General features: G+C 36.7%; 1 pseudogene; it reads left to right on the top strand.

Annotated features, from left to right (window-relative positions):
* Window positions 1-4731: 4731 nt before the first annotated feature.
* LOC143406156 (swi5-dependent recombination DNA repair protein 1 homolog pseudogene) lies at window positions 4732-5878 on the top strand (annotated as a pseudogene).
* Window positions 5879-6359: the final 481 nt, after the last annotated feature.

Below are 6359 nucleotides of genomic sequence, written 5' to 3'. Positions count from 1 at the left end.
CACCACACATCAGTCACCTCCCATACAATGTGCCATTAATCATACTCAAACAGTGGTGCTAGATAGGACACATAGACAGTATCTTACTGATGGGGAGACTGAAGCTCAAGTATATCAGGAAACTTTTTCACAGTCATACAGCTCACAATGGCAGAGCTATTTCCTTGTATTACATAATGATTCTATAAGTGAATGATGATAATTTTGAATATTTACTTTTTTATTCCTGGTGAACATGTACTTTGTTATTCTACAGTGTGTAAAAAAGTGTCATTTGCTCTATATAAAATTTCAGAGTAAATTCATTTTAGTTCTATTAGAAATAAAAACAGGATATGTTAACAAGAAATATTAATAAATTATAAAATAAAAGCATAAACTTCAAATCAAAGAAAAAATATTTACTTGCATTATTGATACACATGTTTTCTCTTTATATAAACATTATATGAGGAATCCAGGGAAGGAAGATTTGAGGTATGGCAAACATGGTGGTTTCAAGTGAAACATGAAGTCTGGTCCATTTTGAGTCAAAATAAGAGAAGTGAGAGGAATCCCAGGCTGCAGACATACATGAGTCAAGAGAGAACATATATTATGAAGACACTGCACAGAGAAGTGTGTTAGGCAGAGTATGGGGAATAGTGAGAGCTGAGGACTGCAAGGTAGATCTTGGAGGGCCAGTCAGTTGGTTATAATTATGACATTGGGGCCCAGAGGTCTCCAAGGCCACACACTTGGTGAGCAACACTCTCTCTGCTGTTCTTAAGAGTCTTTGGCAGTGCCCCCAGGGAAGAACTCTGTTCTTAGCTGTAGGACCAGGAGATAGTTTAATACTACACCAGCTCCTTCCCAGTGTCAGCTGGTTTGGGCGATCAACTGGGGTTCAGTGAGAAGGATGCTCCCACCTCCTATATTGGGAGTCTCAGCAATCTCTTCTACTGAAGGAAGGAACCATAAGAAAGCAGGACTTCTCACCACAGGTGAAATCAGGACCAAAGAGGAAAGAGTCTTTTTCAAACATCACTAGAGGCCACCAATCTGCAATGAGTTTCACATATCCTTTGAAACCAATTGAGTTGAGAGATGTAAATACAGTAGTTTTCATTTCTTGAACTTCAAGTGAGTGATGACTGAGTAGATAACTCAGCTTCCAGGTAAAATCTACAAGACAAGAAATATTCTCTAAAGCAATGATCAAATATCTGTGTTCAGATAGTAAATTATATATTATGGTTTTGAAATATGGCTATAATATTGGTAGACTAGACAGAAGGATGTAGTACCACAGGTGATTAGAAAAAAATTAAAAAAAAATTTCTGATCAAGGATTTTATTATTTATAGAGGTAATACATATACACACAGATGGACACACATTTGGACACAAAAACACAGAGAAATAATCACAAATAATCACTGACAGTTGAATTGCAGAAAACCACATATGCAAATGAAAAATGCATTTTGTGCACAAAATAAGATCAGGAGTAAAAATTAATTTTTTAAAAATTAGATTAGTAAATTAAGGAAAATCATCCTACCTATTTTATATTTGATGCAAGAACATTGTTATAGCATCCTCATGGGTCAAATTTCAGTGTTTGAACAGGAAGCATTCATGGTACAAGGATATCAATTCTTTTCTAGGTAATCTAATTTTAGACTGAACTTTTTTCAAGTTCTCTCTTTATTGAGTCACAACTGTCCTCTCACAAATTTCAGCACTTGTTCTGAGTTTGGTTTTTTGAGAAAAACAAAGGAAATCTACCACATTTTCATATGACAGATCTTTAAACATCTATATAAACGAAACTGTGTGTCTTTAAGCATTTTCTTTTCTAATCTGAAAGATTTCAGGAACACTTGTTTCTCATGCACAGTGTTTAAAATTTCTTATTAGTTTTGTTATTATGTTAATCTATTTTTTCAAGGTCATAATGCATGTCTATGGCCATGAACTTGAATAATACCCCATGTTCTATCTGTAAGTGCAGACTGTGAGTTACTAACCCAGTTTTTTGAATGTGAAGTTATAGTAGGATAATATGTGAACACCCAGTCATGCCTGGGATGAAAGTATGAGTTATTATCAACCATCTATACCAGCCTAATATCATTTCTTTCTTTTACTGGGATGAAAGACTTAGGCAATATGAAAGGAAGTAGATATTTTCAATCTGTCACCTTTGGTTGAGGAATATGGAGGCCAGTAAAACTTGCATGTCATGATTCTATTCCTCAACTCCAAGTGAAAAGATGAATTTACAAGAAGCCAAAGAGTGGAAAATATTTCAATGTATCATAACTTGTTATAATGAACTGATGTGTTTTTAATTTTTTTCCAAGATTAATCTAGACTCTCTCAGTTCTTGGAGACAGATGGCAGCTGGTCATGAGGTGGACTTCCAAGGATTAATGTTGAATTGACCACATTCTCTGAGCAGAAAGAAATAAATGAGCACCTGTGTTCAAACTTGACCTTTCATCCTGGGTAAACCTTGATCCTAATCTAATGTAAGATTCTACCTAATTAAGAAGGAGAGCAAAAGAGAACCATATAGAATACAACTGTTATATCCATCCTTAAACTCTCCAGAAAGAGTTGTTTGCTATCTGTAGCACAGTCCTCTTTGCATAATTTTGTTGTTTCTACACTCACTAAAATCTTTTAAATATGTCCTTTTCTCTGAATTGAGAGCTATTATGTCAGAAAATTATTGGATATAAAAACATTTAACATGCAGTTTTTTTAATCTTTAGTTGTATGTGAACAAAATATCTGTAGTTTACTTCTTTCTTTTTTTTCATTTTTTATTTCATTTTATTCTTAATATACTAATATCAACTATATAGTATCATTGACCAATGCATACAGAAAAGCTAACGATTTAGATATTAACAATAAAATAACAAAGTAAAATATTAACTTTGATGCTATCAAGGGCCTCAAGCAGGTTTATAGATCCACACTATCCAAAACTGGGCCATTAGTGATGTGCGGTTATTGTGCACTTGAAATAAATGTGGCCAGTCCTAATTGAGATGTGCTGAAGGTGGAAAACACACACATTTATAAGATTTAGTTTATGGGGGGGGAAAGGAGAAATGTCTCATTAATGTTTTTCACACAGATTTAAGTTCATCTGTTTCATTTCACTTTTAATTAAATGGCTATGACTCACATTTCTGTTGGACAACACTGTTACAGATGACCCTGTTTTGCAGACTAGAGTTATATTAAGCTCACTAGACCAACTTTATATAGTTTTTCTAGAAAAGACGTAGCAAAGGGCAGAAATTAGTTTTTCTAGAATAGAAAAGATGTAGGGCGGAAATTGAGAGAATAGAAATTGAGAGAATAGAAAAGATGCAGGGCGGAAATTGAGAGTAAGAATCCGGGGAAAGAATCCTTTCTCTTGCTGATGCTCAAGGGGCTTCCTCCTCCCCTCCCCAGATTCCTACCTTAGTGCCACATAATCAGGCTGGCTTATTTTTGTTGAAGTATCTATGATCTGACAATTTTATCTAAGGGAACAAATGTCAAAAAGATATAAGAAAATTCTAGTTGCTTGCATACTTGATTTTCAGCAAGAAGCCAATTCTATGTACTTCAAAATTTTCATGGAATGTGCCCCGCCAAGTTTTACACACCTTTTATTACATAATGGCAGGAATTTAAATTCTTTTTAATCTTAGAAAGATGGGCTTGTTAAGATTTGGTGATTTTTTTTAAACAAAATTAAAGATGTTTTTGTTTTCTGAAGTCAAAGTTTGCTGTTGGGTTTCTTAAGGTGAAGCAGAAGGCAGCTGGCTTAGTTGAAATGATGGCTTTCCTCCGGAAGAGAGTTGAGGATGATGAACATGTGCAGCGTGAGATTGAAAAAGTGTTCCATGAACTCCTCCTGTAATGCGAACCTCTCGTTCAGGTTTACCTATTCAGTCTTGAGCTGTCTCAGGTGGCAGTGCTCATGGGGAAAATGCCTACTGGCTGTTCAAATCTGTGCAAACCCATCCATCTGAATCCCTTTCAATCCTAGCATTGGGTTGAAAATTTCTATACTAAAGAGCACATTTTGTAAATTTACTCTAAATTTCTTATACATGAGAATACATGAGAATGCATTTTAGCACATCATACATGAGTATAACTTCTCATTTGTCTGATTGTACATGATATAGAGTTACACAAGTCACGTAAATCATTTATGCACATAGGGTAATAATGTCAGATTCTTTCTACTATCATTCCAACCCCACGCCCACTCCCCTCCCTTCACTCCTGAATACCACTATTCTCCCCCACCACCCCCTTGTTGTGAATTAGTATCAGCCTTTGGTTCTTTGGGATCGGCTTATTTTACTAGGCAGAATATTCTCCAGTTGCATCCATTTATTGGCAAATGCCGTAATTTCACTCTTCTTTAAGGCTAAGGATTATTCCATTGTGTATACATACCAATTTCTTTATCTGTTGAAAGGTACCTAGGTTGATTCCATAGTTTAGCTGCTACAAACACTGATGTGGCTGCATCGCTGTAGTAGGCTGCTGATTTTAAGTCTTTTGGGTATAAACCTAGGAGTGGGGTAACTGGGTCAAATGGTGGTTCCATTCCAAGTTCTCTGAGATATGGCCATACTGCTTTCCATAGTAGTTGCACCCATTTGCAGTCCCACCAGCAATATTTGAGTGTACCACGCCAACATTTATTGTTGCTTGTATTCTTGTTCCGTTGTCTTCATTTTAGCTCGCATTTGGCTGACTGGTTGGAACCCATCGCTGCTCTTTGGCGGTCTCTGCCCTTTGGAGCGTTTGTGAGCTGTACAATTCGGGTCCCGCCATGTCTGAGGAAAGCAAGTGCTGTGGTGAGCGCGCAGACAAGCCCGAAATCAACCGGGAGGACGGTGCTGGGGACACAAACAAGGATGCAGAAGAGAGTAAAGATCTCATTTCCACAATGCAAAGTTCACCAGATAAAGCTAGGACTCCACAAGACTCTGTGGATCCACCATCTCCTGATTCGGATAGTTCACAAAAAGAACCTACCAGTGCAACACTTAAAGACAAAGTAAAGAAGACAAGGATTTCATCTAATTCTTGCAGTGTGATAAAACGTCTTAAAGTAGAGAAGAAAGAAAATGATCAGAATTTTTTGGAGAAACCGGCATCTTCAACAGTAGAAAACAGTTTGGAATCTCAAAGTTCTAAACACAAAGGCAGTGAATCTGAAGAAAATGCACAATTGAAAAATACAGTCAAGAATGTCAGTGCATGTAAATCTGAGTCCGTTGATTCTGTGATTGAGAAACCTAAACAAGGATTAAATGAAGAAAAAGCACTATTGGTGAAGCAGGTTCGTGACAAAGAAGAGCTGCTTCGGAGGCTAAAACTAGTCAAAATGTATAGATCAAAGAATAACCTGTCTCAGTTAGATATATTAATATCAAAGTGGAGAAACTGTAGCCAGCTGTTGCTTTATGAGCTGCAGTCACTCATGTCGGAAGAGAAGAAAATAACCCTTACTCAATTGATAGACCTCTATGGGTTGGATGATACACTGCTGCATTTTAATAGAAGTGAAGAAGAATTTGCAGGCAATAGAGCAGAGACCCTGCGCCTATTGGAAGGAAAAGTAGGCACAAATCTCTACCATATCGGCTTAGGAACTGAATACCTTGGCAGGACTCACAGAGTAAAAGAAATAAGATCAAAAATCAATAAATGGGATGGACTCAAACTTTAAAAGCTTCTTCACAGCAAAGGAAACAATGTGAAGAGAGAGCCTACAGAATGGGAAAAATTTATCACATTCAACTCAGAGCATTAATCTCCAGGATACATAAAGAATTCAAAAAATTTAACACCAAAAAAAAAACCCAAATAACTATCAATAAATGGGCTAAGGAACTGAACAGACACTTCACAGAAGAAGAAATACAATCAACAAATATGGAAAAAATATTCTAACATCCTGGCAATTAGAGAAAAACAAAACTACACTGAGATTACATCTCATCCAGTAAGAATGGCAATCATCAAGAATACTTCTTTCTTTTTATGCACTGCAGGGATCCAACTGAGGGTCTCACATGTGCTATGCCAAGCACTCTACAACTGAGACACAACCCAAGCCCCACATTCTACATTTTAAAAGCTTATTCCACATAACTGCAGTAGGTCCTCAGTGCAGTGAGGGAGGCGATGCATCCTTGATATTTTCACACAAGAAACCTCAGACACAAGGCCTTTGCTATAGACATAGAACAAACAAGCAGCAAAACTAGAGTTCAAATCAAGTTCTTATCACTCCTAATCCAGTGCTATCTTCCTTAGAGAAGAGCTATGAAAAGAATACAGGA

The sequence above is a fragment of the Callospermophilus lateralis genome, chromosome 5, assembly GCF_048772815.1.
Source record: "Callospermophilus lateralis isolate mCalLat2 chromosome 5, mCalLat2.hap1, whole genome shotgun sequence".
NCBI lineage: Eukaryota > Metazoa > Chordata > Mammalia > Rodentia > Sciuridae > Callospermophilus > Callospermophilus lateralis.
The sequence above is the reverse complement of the archived record's forward strand: the minus strand, read 5'-3'. Positions and strand labels throughout refer to the sequence as shown.